The 21,847-nt window shown below is 42.5% G+C and overlaps 1 long non-coding RNA gene across 1 annotated transcript in view; it reads right to left on the bottom strand.

The window, feature by feature from the left end:
* Positions 1–768: 768 nt before the first annotated feature.
* The window catches only part of LOC136166334 (uncharacterized), a 58,954-nt gene continuing 37,875 nt past the window's right edge, over positions 769–21,847 (bottom strand). The window contains exon 3 of the long non-coding RNA XR_010662879.1: positions 769–831. This is a non-coding gene — a long non-coding RNA (uncharacterized lncRNA). The remainder of the gene's footprint in view (positions 832–21,847) is intronic.

Below are 21,847 nucleotides of genomic sequence, written 5' to 3'. Positions count from 1 at the left end.
GTTGCATGTAATCATAAGCTAAAACATGGGTTGGTGTTCTAAGTCTTGAGATCTGGTTGCCAAATCAAACAATACTCCAAATTTACCAGACTTGCTAACACCTGTAATAACGCACATTAAAAGGACCCTACCTCAAGCATCTATTTCCTTCTGTTACAAGCCTTGCATTGTAAAACAGCAAAGCCAAACATTCCACAGAAGGAAGGAAAGGTTTTAGATTTCTTCTTAGTTTTTACCCCCCGCTCCCCGCTTTTCCAGTTTGTGACCACAAAGGGAAAATGCAGGGATGAACGTCTGTTGAAATAAGAAGTGATAGGAGATGGCTAGAACTGAAAAGTTTCCATTTGAGTCAAGTGAGAGAAAGTAAAACTCTGAGACTGACTTTTTAATTTCTTGAATTAATTGGTAAATACCTTACTTGCTCTTCAGCGAGATTATGAGTTCAAAATTAGAAAATGGATTCATTCAAATTCTTCACCAACTGTTGTAAATTTTCTTGCTGATGGGAAAGAGGGGGAATTCATTTTCTCAATGGCTACGTTGCCAGCCATCATCTGGAGCGTTCTGTCTATAAACATGAAACCAGAAACGTTGGCGGGAGAAGACATTAACCAATCCCCTACCAGGCTGTAAGTGATACCACAACCTCCACCTGGCACCATTAATAATCCCGTTCAATGAACCCTTTATTATTAATATTACTGGCATAAAAAATGACCCCACACTTACAGGTGTAACTTAACGAGGCGCATGTTGTGGCCAGATGTCCTCCAAGGCCGACTCCACCACCACAGTACACATCTTTGTGCACGTTTCATAAAAAGAGACCATCTGAAAGCATTCATTTCAAGAGCATATTCATCACGTAGCATGGTCAGTTCAGGACTGACGCGCTTCTACTTAAGTTTAAACAGATGGAAAAAACCTGGAAATTATATTCAATACACCTTTTTTTAAAGTAATTATCTGATTAAAACTGCCAAATACATTTTCTTCTTTTCACTTCCTTCATGAAAATGTTGAGGAGTTGGCAGGGCTGTCAGCCTCGAGTTAGGAGGGATGTCTGCCATTCAACTGGCCTCCACCTGCTGCCTGTTAGAGACTGAGTGTGTGATTATATTTCTTTTTCCTTCCCTGCATTTGCTCAAATGTAGAACAGATTTTTGACAAAACGCAAGGGCCAGTCAGAAGTTGACTGAAATAAGAAGAGGAATAGCACCTAATTATGACAATGTTTAAACTCTCTGGCGGGGTCTTCCAGAAAAAAAATAAGGTGTCCTATGGGCATAGAGCTTCTTTCTTGTTGTTCAGCCACTAGGAGGTGTCCGACTCCTTGTGGCTCTATGGACTATAGTCCACCAGGCTCCTCTGTCCATGGGATTCTCCAGGCAAGGATACTGGAGTGGGCTGCCATTTCCTTCTCCAGGGGATCTTCCCAGACGAGGGATCTAACCCACATCTCCTGCACTGACAGCCTCAACAACTGAGCCACCCAGGAAGCCCATAGTTCTCTCCCCTGGAGAGGAGACAGCCCTGCTTTCTGCTGACAGCTAACAGCACGCACACCCTTGTGTCAACGAGCATCTGCAGGGGACACATCTAGGGTACAGAAATGTTGAGTTTCTAACTCTCACTAACCTTTCTGCATAAGATTCCAGGTGAGTGCAGATGGTGACTTAGAATCACTGTTGGCTAAACTAGATAGAAATTCAGCCAGTTCTTGGTGGTGGGGGGCGGGGGGCGGGAAGCATCACATGGAAGAGGCTAAGAGTTTAAGACAAAGTAAGAAGAAGGTTATGGTCACACAGGACTAGCTGCCTGGGTGCCTTCTTTAGGCTAGAATAGGGATGCTCCGGGCAGGCTTTTAATTGGACGCCCCTTCAAACTGCTGTTCCCTAAATTTATTCAGAAAAGAAAAAGCGTGAAGTTACATAAGGGGAAGGGCAGAGAGTCAGGAGGTGAGGGGTAGCATCAAAGATCTTCATTCTCAAACAAAGTCAGCTTTGGCTCCGAACACATTTACCTCACTCAACACAATGAGAACCGTGATTTTAAGATGATCTGATCTTGTTTCAAGGTTATTTTAAGACCACCTGTTGAGCCTCAAGCATGTCTCACGGGGGGAAGGGTGTGTCTTCTGCTTTTCCAGGCAGCTCATCCGAGAATGCCTTCCCTCCACAGGTACAAGACTCCCTGAGAAGAGTTTTAGAAATAAAACTAGTTCCATTGCACCGCTTTTACAGTGTCGTTGGAATACTGCTGGGGATATTCTAGTGTTGGTAAAATAGCCCTAAAAATATTTTAATACGTTGATATGGTGGTGTACCATATGGTTACCTGGGTGGTCCAATCTCTAATCCAGCTTGATGAACTTGACATGTCTGGGCAGCCATGAGATGAGCAGAACTAATTAGCGCAACCACTCTCCAAGGTTTACCTCCCCTCCATCGTTCTGTGCTAATATTCCTCCAGGGAAAGGATGCTTTAATTCCTCTTTCCCTTTCATCTCATCTTAGTTTATGTGTCTGTCTGTCTGTCTCTACCTCTGCTCACCCTTTCCCATCTGCAAATCTTCTCCTTTCCCAGGGTTTGCTTTTTAGCACAGGCATCCAAGGTTTATGTCTTACTACCTCAGTTTTCTGGAGAAACAATTTCTTGGTTCCAGCTCCAAAATTCCCCAGGAAGGACTTTGGTGGACTCTCTTCTCCCCGTTTCCTCTCACTAAGGGGAAGAAATGGTTTGGATGCTCACATCAAGATTCCCTGGTGTATGGGTGTGCGCTTAGTCACTCAGTTGTGTCTGACTCTTTGTGACCCCATGGACGGTAGGCTGCCAGACTCCTCTGACCATGGGGATTCTCTAGGCAAGAAAATTTAGAGAAGAACTAACACCTATCTTACTCAAACCCTTCCAGAAAATTGCAGAAGAAGGTAAACTTCCAAACTCATTCTATGAGGCCACCATCACCCTAATTCCAAAACCAGACAAAGATGCCACAAAAAAAAGAAAACTACAAGGAAATATCACTGATGAACATAGATGCAAAAATCCTTAACAAAATTCTAGCAAACAGAATCCAACAACATATTTAAAAAAATCATACATCATGACCAAGTGGGCTTTAAGTGCAGGGATTCTTTAAAATCTGCAAATCAATCAATGTAATACACCACATTAACAAATTGAAAGATAAAAACCATATCATTATCTCAATAGATGCAGAAAAAGCCTTTAACAAAATTCAACATCCATTTATGATTAAAACTCTCCAGAAAGCAGGAATAGAAGGAACATACCTCAACATAATAAAAGCTATGTATGACAAACCCACAGCAAGCATCACTCAATGGTGAAAAATTGAAAGCATTTCCCCTGAAATCAGGAACAAGACAAGGGTGCCCACTCTCACCACTACTATTCAACATAGTTTTGGAAGTTTTAGTCACAGCAATCAGAGCAGAAAAAGAAGTAAAAGGAATCCAGATAGGAAAAGAAGAAGTGACACACTCGCTGGTTGCAGATGACATGATCCTTTACATAGAAAACCCTAAAGACTCTACCAGAAAATTACTAGAGCTAATCAATGAATATAGTAAAGTTGCAGGATATAAACTTAACACACAGTGCATTCCTATACACTAACAATGAGAAAACAGAAAGAGAAATTAAGGAAACAATACCATTCACCATTGCAACAAAAAGAATAAAATACTTACCTAAAGAAACAAAAAATCTATAAATAGAAAACTATAAAACACTGATGAAAGAAATCAAAAAGGATACAAACTGATGGAGAAATATACCATGTTCATGGACTGGAAGAGTCAATATTGTCAAAATGACTATACTACCCAAAGCAATCTATAGATCAATGCAATCCCTATCAAGCTGCCAATGGTATTTTTCACAGAACTAGAACAAATAATTTCACAATTTGTATGGAAATATAAAAAACCTCAAATAGCCAAAGTAATCTTGAGAAAGAAGAATGGAACTGGAGGAATCAACCTGCCTGAATCAACTTCAGGCTCTACTACAAAGCCACAGTCATCAAGACAGTATGGTACTGGCACAAAGACAGAAATATAGATCAATGGAACAGAATAGAAAGCCCAGAGATAAATCCATGAACCTATTGACACCTTATCTTCAACAAAGGAGGCAAGAAAATACAATGGAAAAAAGACAACCTCTTTAACAAGTGGTGCTGGGAAAACTGGTCAACCACTTGTAAAAGAATGAAACTAGAACACTTTCTAACACCATACACAAAAATAAACTCAAAATGGATTAAAGATCTAAATGTAAGACCAGAAACTATAAAACTCCTAGAGGAGAACATAGGCAAAACACTCTCCGACATAAATCACAGCAGGATCCTCTATGACCCACCTCCCAGAATATTGGAAATAAAAGCAAAAATAAACAAATGGGACCTAATTAAACTGAAAAGCTTTTGCACAACAAAGAAAACTATAAGCCAGGTGAAAAGACAGCCCTCAGAATGGGAGAAAATAATAGCAAATGAAGCAAAAGACAAAGGATTAATCTCAAAAATATACAAGCAACTCCTGCAGCTCAATTCCAGAAAAATAAATGACCCAATCAAGAAATGGACCAAAGAGCTAAACAGACATTTCTCCAAAGAAGACATACAGATGGCTAACAAACACATGAAAAGATGCTCAACATCATTCATTATCACAGAAATGCAAATCAAAATCACAGTGATGTACCATTACACACCAGTCAGGATGGCTGCTATCCAAAAGTCTACAAGCAATAAATGCTGGAGAGGGTGTGGAGAAAAGGGAACCCTCTTACACTCTTGGTGGGAATGCAAACTAGTACAGCTGCTATGGAGAACAGTGTGGAGATTTCTTAAAAAACTGGAACTAGAACTGCCTTATGACCCAGCAATACCACTGCTAGGCATGCACACTGAGGAAACCAGATCTGAAAGAGACACATGCACCCCAATGTTCATCGCAGCACTGTTTATAATAGCCAGGACATGGAAGCAACCTAGATGCCCATCAGCAGACAAATGGATAAGGAAACTGTGGTACATATATACCATGGAATATTACTCAGCTGTTAAAAAGAATTCATTTGAATCAGTTCTAATGAGATGGATGAAACTGGAGCCCATTATACAGAGTGAAGTAAGCCAGAAAGATAAAGTTCAATACAGTATACTAACGCATATATATGGAATTTAGAAAGATGGTAACAATAACCCTATATGCAAAACAGAGAAAGAGACACAGATGTACAGAACAGACTTTTGGACTCTGTGGGAGAAGGCGAGGGTGGGATGTTTTGAGAGAACAGCATCGAAACATGTATATTATCTAGGGTGAAACAGATCACCAGCCCAGGTTGGATGCATGAGACAAGTGCTCAGGCCTGGTGCACTGAGAAGACCCAGAAGGATCGGGTGGAGAGGGAGGTGGGAGGGGGGATCGGGATGGGGAATACATGTAAATCCATGGCTGATTCATGTCAATATATGGCCAAAACCACTACAATATTGTAAAGTAATTAGCCTCCAACTAATAAAAATAAACGGGAAAAAAAAAAAGAAAAGTAAAAAAAAAAAAATCAACTTTTCTCATAAAGCTTGATTAGATAAGACTATTAAATCTCTGATCCTTTTCCAGTAGAATTTATGGGGACATAATATGATTTGCTTGAATGGCATCACCAACTTGATAGGCATGAGTTTGAGTAAACTCCTGGAGTTGGTGACGGACAGGGAGGCGTGGCGAGCTGCGATTCATGGGGTCGCAAAGAGTTGGACACAACTGAGCGACTGAACTGAACTGAATATGATTGGTCATGTGTAGGCTTCGCTGGTGGCTCAGATGGTAAAGAATCTGCCTGCAATGCAGGAAACCTGGGTCAGTCCCTGGGTTGAGAAGGTTCCCTGGAGGAGGGCATGGCAAACCCACTCCAGTATTCTTGCCTGGAGAATCCCATGGACAGAGGAGCCTGGTGGGCTATAGTCTATAGGGTCAAAAAGAGTCGGACACAACTGACCGACTAAGCACAGCATATTTGGTCTCTCTCTATATATGCATATATGTGTGTGTGTATGTGTGTGTGTGTGTGTGTGTGTGTGTGGTCAAAACAATAGTCCATTAACCTCTTGGAAGAGCAACATTTTTAATAAATCAAGTTGATCAAAATTTTAAAATTAGAAATTAATTTGTCATGGATCACCTTCAAAATGGAATACAACTTTTTTTTTTCTTCTGGAACTGAGTTGGGGAAAACAGATTGATCAGGAGATAGATTAAAAATCAGGCTATCTTTGCCTGGGCCACCCTTATTTGTAGAAATATATATCATTTGAGATGACACCGATATCAATTTGAACATTCTCTTGCAAGCTCTAAGGATTTTTATGGACTAATAGCTATTTGAAGGAGGTCATGCTTTAAATCATTCTTTAAAGCCAGTCTTACGAAACATGGGTAAAGCACAGCAAATGGGTAAATAAAGTTCAAAGAAGGTTGTGGTAGACAATGGAACAGCTATTTGCTGACAGAACTCTTACAATACCCAAGTCTGGAACCTTCACACACAGTCATATCCTCAGTATAATTACACACTTGGCCAAAACCATAGCTTTGTGAGGTACCTTCAAACAGAGTTCACAGAACTGGCTTACAAAGAGGCATCACTTTAATTGTGCTGCAAGAAAAAAACAGTGCTATGATCTCAAAAGGACAGAATCCTTGTAAAATTTATGTAGCTCTTTAATACAATGAGCTTTGGTTTAAAGAGTTGGGGGATTTACATGTGTTAAGTGCTCCTACAAATCTACTTTACCCTTTCTTGGAAAAGGGCAACACAATAATAATAGTTAAATTTATGTGTAAGATGTCTGTATAGAAGAGCTGCTCAAATCAGTAAATATTACACAGTAGACTAACTGCTTCTGCTTTTAGTCTTTAAATATCTTCAACAAAATGCTGTCTGCTGGGCGAGGGACACTGAGCCCCCACTCTTTAAACTTTTGGGGTCTGGTTCTATCTCATGAGCAGAAGATGATAAAATCCCAACTCCAAATGGGCTTCCTGCCCACTGTTGTTTCCAGATTCTGTCCACCCTGCATAGAGATGTCAGAATATACTTTTTAAAATAACATTTTCAAAAAGAGTGCTTTTCTATTGAATTTTATATCCGATCTATTTTCATCACTCTGTCCTTACAAGCCTCCAACAACTTTTGCTTGCTTTTGTTTTTCCATTGGAATAAAAACTCACTTCTCCTTTTTCTTCTTCAGGAAATTAATAAGCAAATATTCAAAGTATTCATGTGCCCACTTGTTCATTACACACGTGCGCATGCGTGCACACACACACACAATATATAATCAAAGAAAATAATATGTGTATATACATTCCTTTCATTAGAGCTGCTCCTATGCCCACACCCTGCCCCAGCTAAAGGGCTGGGCCCCTCCCCGTTTTGTCATGGGATTTTACTTCTCTTTGGCCACAGTTGACGGGACCAGAGCCGGACACCTGACCCATGACCTGGGCCATTCAGAATCTCTCTCTTTAGAATTTAAACTAAGACACAAGAGATCAGAGGTCATGGGGCTCCCTGGCCCATGAAAACTTGGTGCGGAGAGAGGCCGTCTGCTGAGCAAAGCAAGAGAATAGAGCAGATGGTAGATCATGTGGCCCAAGAGAGAAAAAAAAGAGAGACTGAGAAAGTAGTTACTTTTGCTCCTGATGCTTTCCAGGTCCCAGTTCAGTCTTCTGAAGACTGGCTGTACTTCCTGCACTGAAGTTCTATGTGAAATCCTTGCATCATTATAACAAATCCCTCCGGTCTTAAATTAGGTGCAGTAGATTTCTGTTTCTTCCACCCGAACCAATACTAAGAATATGCATATGTATCCATGTGGATCACACATCTGTATTGATCACATACACACGCACGTAGATATCATTTAGATTTATAAGACTTGGCCCTGACTTTTTATATGACTCTTAATTAATAAAATAGTCAGTAAAAGAAAGTTAAGGGCTTAGTGAGAGGAAATTGCTGAAAAGGCTCCAAAGAATTTGGAAGAAGGAGTTCATTTGCCTATAGACTGGGTTGGTCAATGGAGGGAAGGACTTAGGAGAAAGAGGATAAAACTTTGGTCTCGCACCATAACAGTCAAATAGGCAGGATTTACACAGATGCCAAGGACAAGAGAGAGAAAAGAGGGCAAGAAGGCAAGGGCGGTGCTTTGGGGGAGCTGGCAGCAGATTAAACAAACTTGCTTTGAAGAGGACTCAGATTGCAAGTTGCTGTGTACATGTTTTCAAAGTCCTTTCCTTCCAGAAAAGCCCAATATCTCTGAAGTGAAAGCTCTTTACGGGTGAAAATCTTAATTTCCTAATGCAGGATTTCATACTGATTGAACCGATGTGTGTTATTACCCAGGATGATTAACTTTTCCTTATAGATACCAATATATTAATCAACTGTCAAAATAAGATCATAAAATCTACAAATTACAATAGTTATTTTTTAATTTTTAAAGCCATGTTTGGTTATAAGTGATTGGGCATTATCTCCAAGGAAAATAGGGCATACCTTTGGTTTCTTTTCCCTAGAAAGTGAAAGCCACTCAGTCGTGTCCCACTCTTTGTGACCCCATGGACTATACAGTCCATGGGATTCTCCAGGCCAGAATAAAGGAGTGGGTAGCCTTTCCCTTCTCCAGAGGATCTTCCCAACCCAGGGATCAAACCCAGGTCTCCCACATTGCAGGTGGATTCTTTACCAGCTGGACCACAAGGGAAGCCCAAGAATACTGGAGTGGTTAGCCTATCCCTTCTCCAGGGTGTCTTCCTGACCCAGGAATTGAACTGGGGTCTCCAGCATTGCAGGCAGACCAACTGAGCTACCAGGGAAGCCTGATGTTTTTCCTGGAGATAGCTGTAAATTCCTCATTGTCTTCAGTGGACCTTCAAGGTCACACAGCTACACGCAGAGAACACAATCACGTCATAGCGTTTTAGAGCAGTGAAGTGGCTTCATTTGAGAGAGGGGAAACATGACAAGCAAGACTGGAGGCTGCAGCTAGTAAGATTCCGGGTTTTGTAGTCACAAGGGCCTCTTCTCCTTTGAATCAGGTGACTGTGGGCAGGTGACCTCAATGGCCTCGACCACGAACGGCAACAATTAAAGAGTAATTACCAGAAAAGTACTGCTGTAAGGATTAAATGAGAGAGTGTGCACAAGACACGCAGCATGGATCCGGTTCACAGCCAGTCACTGTTGTTACCAGGTCAGGAGATTTCCTAGGCTCAGGCTAGACACTGAAAGAGTGAAGGCCTGGACTCGGGCCTCCTCCCCGTCAAACCAGGGCTCTTTCCATCACTCATCATACAAGGGTAGTTAGAACACGCCTAAGAAGTGGCGAAGAGAATAAGAGAGTGTGAAGATGGAGTACCCAGAAACCATCGCAAACAAGTCAACTGGAAGGTATCCTTCAGTTAATTGGAACTGAAAAGTTTTTTTTTTTTTTTTCCAATTGTATGATTTGGAAAAAAGGGGGGAAACTTAGGTGTGTTACTTTTTTTTTTCCATGCATAAAACGAAAGATCGGGGCTGTTTGGTACTTTGTTCAGTGTGCAGAGAGGGCCTGAATCAACACAGCTCTGAAGGCCAGGTCTTGGGGCAAAGTCCACATTAGGAGGGTGGAGGAGAAAAGGGGCCGGATCTGGCTCCCTAGGCGGGCATCCTCAGGGCAGAGGCCAGTTCTTCTGCAGGATCCATCCTTCTCTGTCTGGATCTTTGCCTTACGCTAGGGTCAGATTTGCGGAATATGCCCTCACGCTTCATTCCGGTCCAGGCCAGAGTCGGGACGGAGGCCGTTAGGACAGGACATCTCTGAGGATCCTGAATCTTAGGATTTCTATGTAACACTGACACGAGAGGATTCTCAGCCAGCTTCTTTTCAAATATTGCTCTGCTGCCAATTAGTCACTTTTTCTAGAAGTCATCAGAGACGTATGCTTCCTCCAAGTGTTACAGCTTCTCTACTGCATTTTTATTTGTCTCTGTTACTATATTCCAGAGAATTGTCCTTGTTCTATCTTCAGTTCATTAATTCTCCCTTTAGCAGTATTTAACTTGCTGTTTGATTCACTTGGTTTTTAATTTCAATGATTAAAACTTTCATTATCAGAACTTTCATTTCGATCTCTATCAACATTTTCTCCCTCCACTCATATCTTTTTTTTTTTGAGGGGGAGAGATGGAGGGGAGGCAGCAGGTATGGGTTTTTTTCTTCTTCTTTTTTAATCTCCCATCATTTAAATATAATTTTTATACTCTGTAAAATTTTTGTTACCTGATGCTCTTAGGGTTCTAGTCCCATGTTACTTAACCCTTCCACCCTCATATAGACCTGTTGATATAATTTTGAATTATGAACATTTTCTCAGCAGGGATTTGTCCATGGCCTGGTTAGTTTGTGTGTCTTTCTGGAGAGGTTTTGAGTTTATTTCTGCTTGGTGCCCCAGAAGTATTACTAGTCTGTGTCTGCATTTTATGTTAGTTCCTGAGCTTGTGTAAAACTTCAAGGTTAGTTCAACACTTCTACCAGTCACTCACCTCAAGCGCTCTTAGTTTTCACTTCCCCCTGCATCTTGTTAGCAGGGATTCCTCTCTCCCCCTTCTCTCCTCCCTCCTTTCCTTCTTTTTTTTTCCTTCTGGTTGCACTGTGAGGCATGTGGGATCTTAGCTCCTCCACCAGAAACCAAACTCACACCACTGCGTTGGAAGCTTGGAGTCTTAACCACTGGACTACCTGGGAAGTCACCCTCGTCCCTTTTGCTCTTCTTTCCCAGCCTCCTTCCTTCCTTCCTTTATACAGGGAGGTTCTCTGTTGTCCGAAGCAAATGTTCTATGTGTGGGTCCAGTAACATTTTAGGTAGGTATTTCTTAGTGTCCTTGGTTTTTAAAAAAAACCCTCTGGCCCCTCCACGAGTGATCTCTCACTTCTCTCATACGATCCCCTGTGCCCCAGCCATCCTGCTCTTTGGAATTTTCCCTGAACATGGCCCCACGCTATCTTGCTTCAGAGATTTCTTCATGCTGCTCCTGTTCATCTGGTGTCACCTGCTTGGCATCACCTGCTACAGTTGCACCCTCCCTCCAAGTCCGTTTCCAGCGTCTCCTCCTTAATGAAGGCAGCATGGACCCCATGAAGCAGGTGTGCACTCTCCTTCCCCTGCCATCCCCTAGTACTCCTCAACTTTATTGGAGCACTTAGCGTAGCTTATTCATGTATTTGCTTTGTGCTCCAACTAATTTCTGAAATTGCATGACAGCAGAAACTAGAGCATTATACCTCTGTGTTTCGTACAGGACTGTGAGTGAGGTTTGATGTTAGCTGTTCAAAGAAAATAAGTGTTGTTTTCTCTTTTATTGAATCTATCTGAGTAAAAGGGATAATGTAGCAGAGATTTTACTTACAGGAGACCACAGGTTCTTTTGAAGTGTCTCTTTCATCTACTAGCTGTGTTTGAAATTCCCCCATGTTACAATGAGAGATAAAGTTTAAACTTGAAAACTCTCCTGGAAGGGGGATAACCATGAACGGAAATACACCAAAAGGTTAAAAAAAAGTGGGGGGAGATTTTCCTTTGAGAAGGTGGAAGGTGGATGGAACTGATGTACTGTCTATTCCTTTGTGATGCAGTTTGATGTGAGGGAGTTGGTATTGAGCAGAGGAAGTATCTTCAATAGTAAAAGCAAGTGAAATAAGGACAGCTGAGCTCCTGGAAGACACATTTTTCTGCATTCCCAGTTTTGTTGTGGATTGACCTTGAGTGGGATCTCCAAGGACATGAGCTCTGTCTGTGGATGATGGCATCTCAGTAAATGCTTCATGAGCATCTGGGAGAGAAATTTTTTCCCATGGGCTGTAGGGCATGTGGGCTTCAGCATTTGCAGTACTTGGGCTTAGTAGTTGTGGTTTGTGGGCTCAGTTGCCCGTGACATGTGGGATCTTCCTGTACCAGGGATTGAACCCATGTCCCCTGCATTAGCAGGCAGACTCTTAACTACTGGACCACCAGGGAATTCTTGGGGAGAAATCTTTTACTTTTTATTCCTCAATACTTTTTGATGCCACATCCTAAGGTTGAAACTCTACCATTACCAGGAACAGACTGGTAAGGATTCTTTTGGACTTATTTCTCCACATATGATAGCAAAATTTTACTCTAACAAAAAAAGGCGTATGTTATACATATGCACTGGTGTATAATGTTTTTTTTGCTTTTAATGAACAAGATAACATGGATATCATTCCTTATCAGTACACTTGAATGTAACCATTTAAACACAGTTCCATAGTAAGGTGATACATAATTTATTTAACAATCTAAAATTCATTCTGTCAACTGAATTTCAAGCTCTATGCTTTTAAACTTAACAGCCCATTTCTTCCTATCAAGGATTTTACTCAAGAATAACAGGGAATCCTTACATCCCTGGGATAAATCCTGCTTGGTCATGGTGTATGACCTTTTTAATGTGTTGTTGGGTACTGTTTGCTAGAATTTTATTGCAGATTTTTTCACTTATGCTCATCAGTGATGTTGTCCTGCAATTTTCTTTTCTTGTGCTATCGTTGTCTGGTTTTGACATCAGGTTGGTGGTGGCCTCATAGAATGAGTTTGGGAGTTTCCCTTCCTCTGCAATTTTCTGGAAGAGTTTGAGCAGGATAGGGGTTAGTTCTTCTCTAAACTTTTGGTAGAAATCACCTGTGAGGCCATCTGACCCTGGACTTTTGTTGCTGGAAGATGTTCATTGTAGCACTATTTAGAATAGCTAGGAAATGGAAGCAACCTAGAAATCCATTGACAGATGAATGGATCAAGAAGTTGTAATACATATACACAATGGAATACTACTCAGCCATAAGAAAGAATGCATTTGAGTCAGTTCTAATGAGGTGGATGCACCTAGAGCCTATTACACAAAGTGAAGTAAGTCAGAGACAAACAAATATTGTATATTAATGCATATATATGGAATCTAGAAAGATGATACTGATGAATCTATTTGCAGGGCAGCAGTGGACACACAGGCATAGAGAAGAGAGTTATGGACACAGTAGGGGAAGGAGAGGGTGGGAGGCATTGAGAGAGCAGCATGCAAGCATTCACATTACCAAATGTAAGATAGACGGGCAGTGGGAACTTTCTGTATAAGACTGGGAGCTCAAAACTGGTGCTCGATGACAACCCAGAGGCGTAGATGGACTGGGAGACGGGAGGGAGGTTCAGAAGGGAGGGGACATGTGTGTACCCCTGGTTGATTCATGTTGATATACGACAGAAACCAACAAAATATTTTAATGCAATTATCCTCCAATTAAAAATAAAATTAAAAAAAAATAGTTTAATAAAAATAAAACCTCAATAATTCAGATACCACTAATACATAATCAGTGTTACATTAATAGGAACTGAGCTGAATTTTACCTTTGCAGACACTTTCCTAATAAACCAAGACATTAACCAAAATAAATGAATAAATAAAGGGGAAAGAACCTTTACCCCCACCACCATGCACTCACACACACGCACACACACACACCAGTTTCCCTTGCAGTTACAGGGGAGGTACCCTTGAGAGGGTATATAAGTCTACGCTTAGGATTTTTCAGGCATGTGTGCTGCCCATGGGGGTACCACTACAGGTGGTTTCTGTTAACACATGCTTTACTGTGAAAGAAACCTGTAAAAAACCTGATCACTGCTGCCTAGAAGTCATCTGAGAGTGAATGAGGCAGTAGGGTTTAAACCAGCTCCATCATCTACCAGTTGTGTAAATAGGAAAATATTACTCAACCTCCGGTGCCTCAGTTTTCTCATCTTTAAAATGGGGGTGACAATAGGACCTCTTTTACAAGATTGTTACAGAGACTGAATGCTTTAAAGTCTGTAAAGTGTGTGTAAGGTCCTGGCATATGATACATACTTAATTAAATGTTAGTTAAACCTTGACATGAGCTGATACCACAAAGTGTGAAGAGGTGCTAGGCTGACAGTCAAGGGCAGTGAGCTAGTGTGGCAGCTGAGAATTCCAGAGCTGACCCGAGGGGGTTTCCTGGCCCGGGCACGTGCTCTTGACAGCTTCATCCTCCCAGGACTGAAGTGCCAGCTCAGGTCTCCCTTTCTGGGAAATTCACTGCATTTCTCTAGCCCGAGACAAAGCTGCATTAGTGTAAAGTATGTGTACGTGGCTTCTACCCACAAGATAGGGCAAGATAATTCTTTGTCGGGGGTGGGGGCGCTGTGCTGTGCCTTGTGGGATGTTTAGCAGCATCCGTGGCCTCTCCCCACTAGATGCCGGTGGCACCCCCTAAGCTGAAAGTGAAGTGAAAGCTGCTCAGTCGTGTCCAACTCTCTACGACCCCATGGACTAGACAGTCCACTGAATTCTCCAGGCCAGAATACTGGAGTGGGTGGCCTTTCCCTTCTCCAGGGCATCTTCCCAACCCAGGGATCGAACTCAGGTCTCCCACATTGCAGGCAGATTCTTTACCAGATGAGCCACCAGGGAAGCCCAAGAATACTGGAGGGGGTAGCCTATCCCTTCTCCAGGGGACTTTCCCGACCCAGGAATTGAACCAGGGTCTCCTGCATTGCAGGCAGATTCCTTACCAACTGAGCTATCAGGGAAGTCCAGCACCCCCTTGGCTGAAATAACCAAAAATGTCTCCAGATATTGCCAACTATCCCTGGGAGGCCAAACTGACCCTGATTGAGAATCACTGGTGTAACTTCAGACTGGATATAGAGGTTGCATAATCCAGCCATTTCTTGGGTATGCTAAGTCTGTTTTACTAGACTGCAAGAATCTGCAGGCAGGGAGAACCGTTTTATCCCAGCCACCCATCCACCAGTGCAGTGCTGGAGACAAAGACATCACTTAAATACTTCCTGCCTAGCTCAAAACAGGCAATCGAGCTAGTTGGTTAACATTTTAATTTCTGATTTGCACTCAGATTGACTTAAATAGAGGTGACATCAAGACTAATTATTTCTGCTAACTCTTCAAATGTCAATTACTTCAAAACACATCCTTCTCATACAATATGTAACGCAACTCAAGCTGGAGTTTTTTGTCTTTCCTCGGATCACAATTCCGTACATACTTCACACAATAGCTGAGATATCTAAAGTTGGGTTTTAATTGCTGTCTATTCATTTCCTTCTTTACAATGAACTGGGAATATTTCAGATGCACCGAGGAGGACGTCTTTCTCAAGATCCCTTTGTCACTGGTGTCACGACATCTGAATTTTAAAACCACGAGCAGTGTTCAGCCAAAGAGGAGGCCTGAGGGATTGTGCTCCGTGCCTCACACAGCGCCTGGCAGCCAGAAATGCTCCAGGAGACTGTCTGTCCCCACGAGAGGCTTTTTATTCTGACATTTATCATATTCTGATAGATACAAATTTCAAACTTCTCGTTTTGCTATTTCACATTTTATCTTTTTGTCTTGCAAATGGGGTGCACAAGTGACTATAAACACCAATACGTGTTTATATTCCCAACCCGTGGGAATTAACATGTATTGCTATGTTCATCCCTTACTGAAAACTGCAGCTTATCATACTAAAGGCGTCAAGTTGGGATTGAGAGACACATCTGTTAAGACTTCCTCCTGGGATGGTACAAAACCTCACACCGCACGGACTTCCCTGGTGGTCCAGGGGTTAAGAATCCACCTGCCAATGCAGGAGATGTGAGTTCAGTCCCTGGTCTGGGAAGACCCCACATGCCAGGGCAACTAATCGTGTGCCACAGGTACTGAGCCCGTGTGCCTGGAGCTTGTATTCTGCAACAAGAGGGGTCACCACAGTGAGAAACCTGGGCCCCACCATGAAGGGCAGCCCCCACTCTCCACCACTAGAGAAAACCCGCGCGGCAAGGAAGACTCATTGCAGCCCAAAATGGAATAAACACATAAAATTAGAATGATAACCAAAACCTCACACCACAGATTGGGGAATTTAAAGGAATACACGAGCAGGGTCCAAGATGCAAAGGCGTGTCCTAAAGAGAGACCAGATGCACTTTTGAGAGGCCCCAAGAACGAGTTGACTCATTGGAAAAGACCCTGATGCTGGGAGGGATCGGGGCAGGAGGAGAAGGGGACGACAGAGGATGAGATGGTTGGATGGCATCACCGACTCGATGGACATGAGTTTGAGTAAACTCTGGGAGTTGGTGATGGACAGGGAGGCCTGGTGTGCTGCAATTCACGGGGTCGCAAAGAGTCGGACACGACTGAGCAACTGAACTGAACTGAACTGAACTGAAGAAAGAGCGGGTAGTTATAGTGTGGTTTCACCATGGGACGGGGCTCTGGAAACAGCTTGCAATCCCAGTGAGGTGGAGTGGTTCCAAGGACAGACTCACATGGCAGAGCTCTTGGGACTCCGGGTAATCAGAATGTATAATCAGAATTCCAGTAACTGGTTTGCCAAGGGACTGTAGCTGTAAGTTGTTCCCACATTGATGGGGTTGCGTCTTAACCCCCTGTAGCCACTGCCATGACAGGCAAGTGGTCAACGGAGAGAACTTAATGGACTTGGCGTAAGCACAGAGGGATGTAGCTCTGTGTAGCCTACTCAAGTCAAGATACCCATGACCTCCATTCTCCTCACAGGGACACATACATGCCACCAAAGCAATCAAGTAGAATTTTGCCCAGAGGATCCTGCTTTCTGGCTTGGGCTCTCATAGGTATTGGTGATGTTTGACTCAAAGATACACTCTCAGTGTTTCATGGCCAATCAAACCCCTTTCGAATGATCCTTTTTTTTTTAAATAAGTTATCCTTGTGCGTGCATGCTAAGTCACTTTAGTCGTGTCCAACTCTCTGTGACCCTATGAACTGTAGCCTACCATATTCCTCTTTCTATGGGATTCTCCAGGCAAGAATACTGGAGTAGGTTGTTATGCCTTCCTTCAGGGGATCTTTCCAACCTAGGGATCGAACCCATGTCTCTTAAGTCTCCTGCATTGGCAGGCGGGTTCTTTACCACTAGTGCCACCGAGGAAACCCTTTATATAGTTTATTCTCTTCTGGTATCCCTTCTGGGAAATAGAGATGATGTGAGTGAGTCATGAAACAAGGGAGACCCGAGTCTTGACCAATCCCACACTGTGAAGTAGGAAAACAATTTTTAAAAATCACATCCATTCAGAGCCAATGTGAGCAGGTTAGGAAGTCTTCTAATTTTTTTTTAACGACCTAGAATATTTTTGCTTTGATTCTTTGGGTACAGATTATAGCTTAACCACAGAAGAAAATCTCTTCTCCCTCTCTCTTAAATCCTTATTTGGGGGTTAAGGGACCACATATTTTTTTTACTCCTATGGACATTAGTAAATGTTTGAGATGCACAGAAGTTTACAAAGTGTGTGCCCATCCCTAAGGGAGGTAGCAAAGCAAAATTGGGAAGAGTGTGGACTCCAGATTGGACTGCCTGGTTGTGAACCCTGGCTCTCTCTTGTCCCCGTTTGGGAAAATTGCTCTTTTGTATCTTTGTTTCTTCATCTCTAAAGTGGGACTACCAAGCGAAGATCAAATGAGTTAATACAAATAAAGGGCCCAGGTCTGTGCCTTGCATAGAGCAAGCCTCTCAAAATGTTAGCCAGTATTTTAAAATCTGCTTGATTGAAATATCTGAGAGTTTGGGGTAATTTTTTTTATAAATACAGAAGTGCCATCATTAAAGTTTGTTATCAGTGTTTCATGGGCAAACCCATACTTCCTACCTCTCAAACACAGAGAGAGGCATATAAGTGTATGTTCTGAGAGTCCTTGGAGACCCACCATTGGCGCCTCTTCAGCTCTCTGATGTTGGAGGGTGTGTGCTTCAGAGATGGGAAAGTCCTTAGGTCAGGGCGCTGGAGGCTAATGTGGGTGGGAGAAAAGGAATAAAGGTCATGCCTCCCGGCTTCTGACTCCCATCAAACAACCGTCTTATTCCATTCATAGCTAAATCTGCCAGAGTTCACGGGGAGTTCTGCCAGAGAAAATCAGCATTTTTATAATTTCTTCCCTTTCCTCTTTATGACTTATGGCAAAATAGATAAACAGACATAGATGGGCAGAAAGAGAGACAGATAGACAATACGAGCTTAAGCTTTCCTCATTATGACTGTGCCACCACATGAGAGAGCTGTCCATGAAAGTCACTGGTCATGAAAGTCCTAGGAAGAACCATAGCAGAGTTTGTCATTGGGGAGGAGAAGGAGATGGAGGAAAGCTAAGGGCAACGCTATGACTATGACTGTGTGTATAAGTAGGACATCATCACCTTGGGGTTAGGCATGTCTGTTCATGCCAATGCTTGGTGAAAGAAAATAACAATATAAATAGCTCATTACCGGCAGACTTGACATTGAAAATTTATTTGGTACCAGGATCTCAGGATCATTAAGAAGACGTCTTTTATTTAAAATCTCAAAAACTTTCTGTAAGAAAACAACAATCTGAAACACCTCTCAGGAGGAACAGCAGCATCTGCCTAAGAACACATAGTAACCCTATATTCAGATTAGGACAGGAAGTTACCAAAAAAAAAAAAAAAAAAACAACATCCAATTGAAACCACGGGAGGACACAGTAGACAGAATGTAATTAGTTGGGTTGACTGCCAGCCAAAACCTCAGGCAACCACCCCCTTGCTCTTATGAAAACTGCCTGGAGATTTTTAATGATGATGAGCAGTCAGGATCGCGGTTGTAAATCTTCTCTGAAATGCGGGGCGCCATCCTTCCCTCCAGCCACGCTAGGACATGGGTTCTGGGTTGGCACCAAGGAGCTCTCGGAAAGGTGAACCCTAGCTTGCGACGCAACTATGACTTCTGTCACCAAGCATTTAGTTTTGTCAATGCTTTGGACCCTAACTAGTCTAACTGAATTTACAACAAGTTGGGTGATTTCAAAATGAGGATGCTGCTGTGTGGAATCTGAATTTGAAATTGGGGAAGGGGTGTCTTCACGTTAGTGTTTTTCTCACAAGGGTGTGATGATAGGAATTCTAGGTTGGAGAACCTAGCCCCTTAACTGATTCAAACCTTGCACAAAAGAAGGTAGGATGTGGGTATCGGCTCTGATTTATAAAATTCCTTTAAGTTATAAAATACACTACACTCTGATATTAAATACATGTACAAAATGTGCTATTGATGGGGCTCTTACCTGTGCCTAAAACTGGGGTCCAACAGCATCCAGGACTCCCTCCATGCAGATTGTGTGTTTAGTCTGTCCTATGGCTAATGACTGCAGCTGCTTCCTGCAGAGCCTGTTATAAGACCTATAAAAGGCCGAGATATTATGGTTTCAGAAGCAGGTAATGAGCATACACAGAAACCACATGGTTTTTTTCCTTTCCATTTGGATTTTGAGTTTGTGGGCTTTCTGCACAGGAGTTTGTGGGTACGATGCCAACTCTCACAGACAACAAGGATTTATTGTATTAATAATCTGCAAATTATGGATTGCTAAACAAAGACATTTGGGGATTTCATTGAACTTCTACCAAGAGAGATGCCTCCACACTGCGGTTTTCAAGTTTTTCACTGTGCCCAGTTGAAATTAATTACAAACTATACATCGCTTTGCATATTAATTATGAAAACATACTATGGAATATATTCAGGATAGAGCACAACAGAAGAAGTTGGCAATTTATGGATACTGGATACCAAACTAAATGGAACACCCAACTAAGACTATCTTCCAAAAGCAGGCTTAAAAATATATCTTTGCAATGCTATCGAAATCTTATTCATTCAAATCCACCAAAGACAAGCCCATTACAAATTTCCTTGATTTTGGATGGTTTGTGATGCTATGTTCTTGAACTATCTTTGGAAATCAACCCCAAAATTAATTTTAAGAAATTTTTTGACTTATGACCATTCAAAGATCAAACCACGTTCTATAGCTGTTCTATCCAAAGTAGCTTAAAAAAAAAAAAGTGTAGCTTAAAAACAGAATCCACAATCAAATAAGTTGTAAAAATCTGTGTGTGTGTTTTTAAGTTATTTTCTTTCTTGCCAATGTGTATGGTAAGGAGTACACATAGAGCTTCCTAAATTTATTGGACCAAGGAATCCAAGGCAAACAGAACAGAAATAATCAGAATTACTTCCTTGTTTATTTCATCAGAGGCTTAGCCTGCTACTCACATTAGCCGTTTCTGGCTACAGCTGTGTGATCCACCCATGCTCTGTTCACTTCTGACCTGAGACAGTAGGAGGGGGAAAGAAAGGTTGGGAATATCTCCCCAGGCCAACTCTGTGAAGTCCATGCTGAGGATATTTCCAATAGGAAGTCCATTTTCATAAGATGGAATTTAGGACCTAGCGCCAACTGTTTCTTCCAGCCTTTCTCACCATGAACATGCTTCTTGGTCAGTCTGGGCAGTTTGGTCCTGAGGCATTTCATCTCCTTCTTAAGCAAAGAGAAAATGGGAAGAGAGAGTGGTCCAGCCCAAAGAGGGAGAGGGAAGAAGGACAGAACATCATTCGAGCTTCTGTTATATCAGTAGAACAGGGCCAAGGACTTTGCATTCATGATCTCAGTCATGAGCTCCGTATGAGGAACAAATTTTAAAAGGTCAGAGGAGTTAAGGAACAGAGTGGGGGAAAAGAACCTTGACAGAATTAGAGTATCTCTGTCTCGGGGAAGGAGCTGTACCACCACCTCTTTTGGACCAAAAATTCACCTGGGACTTTACCTGTCACTTCCAACTAGGATGTCAATTCCCCGTCTTCATCCTCATTCCAGCTCCTCATCTCCATTTCTTTCTCTGCCTCTGAAAACACTCTTCTTTACCACCATCCCTCACCAACCATCTCCCCCTCTTATTCTCATAAAATACTCTCATGGCCCCTCATTCTTCACCTGCTCTTTACACTCAACTCCATGCCTTTGGCTCTACCATGCAACACCAACTAACCAGTAGGGTCACCAGTAACTTCCTGGCAGCCAGATCCTGTGGGCAAGATTTTCTCCTCTTAGTTGAAGGGTATGCGGTAACTTGTATTCTCAACACTTCCTCTTCTTTTGATTTATTAATTTTTTTTCCTCTACATTTCTCAAAACTCTTTCATTCCTTCTGAGCCTTCTTGCCTGGCTTATCTTTCTCTTCCTACTTTATTTCATTATTATGCTTTAATTTTAAAGCTTTTAAATTAATTTTTTGTTATTATTTTTTTGCGCACCCCGCACAGCATGTGGGATCTTAGTTCCCCTATCAGGGCTTGCCACGTGGTACTAGTTGTAAAGAATCCACCTGCCGAAGCAGGGGATGCAAGAGGCTCGCATTCGATCCCTGGGTCAGGAAGAGCCCCTGGAGAAGGACATGGCAACCCACTGCAGTATATTTGCCTGGAGAACCCCATGGACAGAGAGGCCTGGGCTTCCCACTGCAGTGGCTTCTCTTGTTGGGGAGTGCAGGCTCTGGGCCTGCGGGCTCATTAGTTCTGCCGCTGAGGTTTAGTAGCCCACGGCAAGTGAAGTCCTCCTGAACCAGGGATCGAATCCCTGTCCCCTCCATTGGCAGATGGGTTCTTAACCACTGGACCACCAGGGAAGTCCCCGCCCTGCCTTAATTTATACTCTTTTCTGTCTCTGTGTGTGTTTAGTCGCTTAGTCATGTCCAACTCTTTGCAACCCTATGAACTGTAGCCTGCCAGTCTCCTCTGTCCATGGGGATCCTCCAAGAAAAAACACTGGAGTGGGTTGCCATGCCCTCCTCCAGGGGATCTTCCTGATCCAG

This window comes from Muntiacus reevesi, chromosome 4, assembly GCF_963930625.1.
Source record: "Muntiacus reevesi chromosome 4, mMunRee1.1, whole genome shotgun sequence".
In the NCBI taxonomy this organism is placed as follows: Eukaryota; Metazoa; Chordata; class Mammalia; order Artiodactyla; family Cervidae; genus Muntiacus; species Muntiacus reevesi.
Note: the sequence above shows the minus strand (reverse complement) of the source record. Positions and strands in the feature narration are given on the sequence as shown.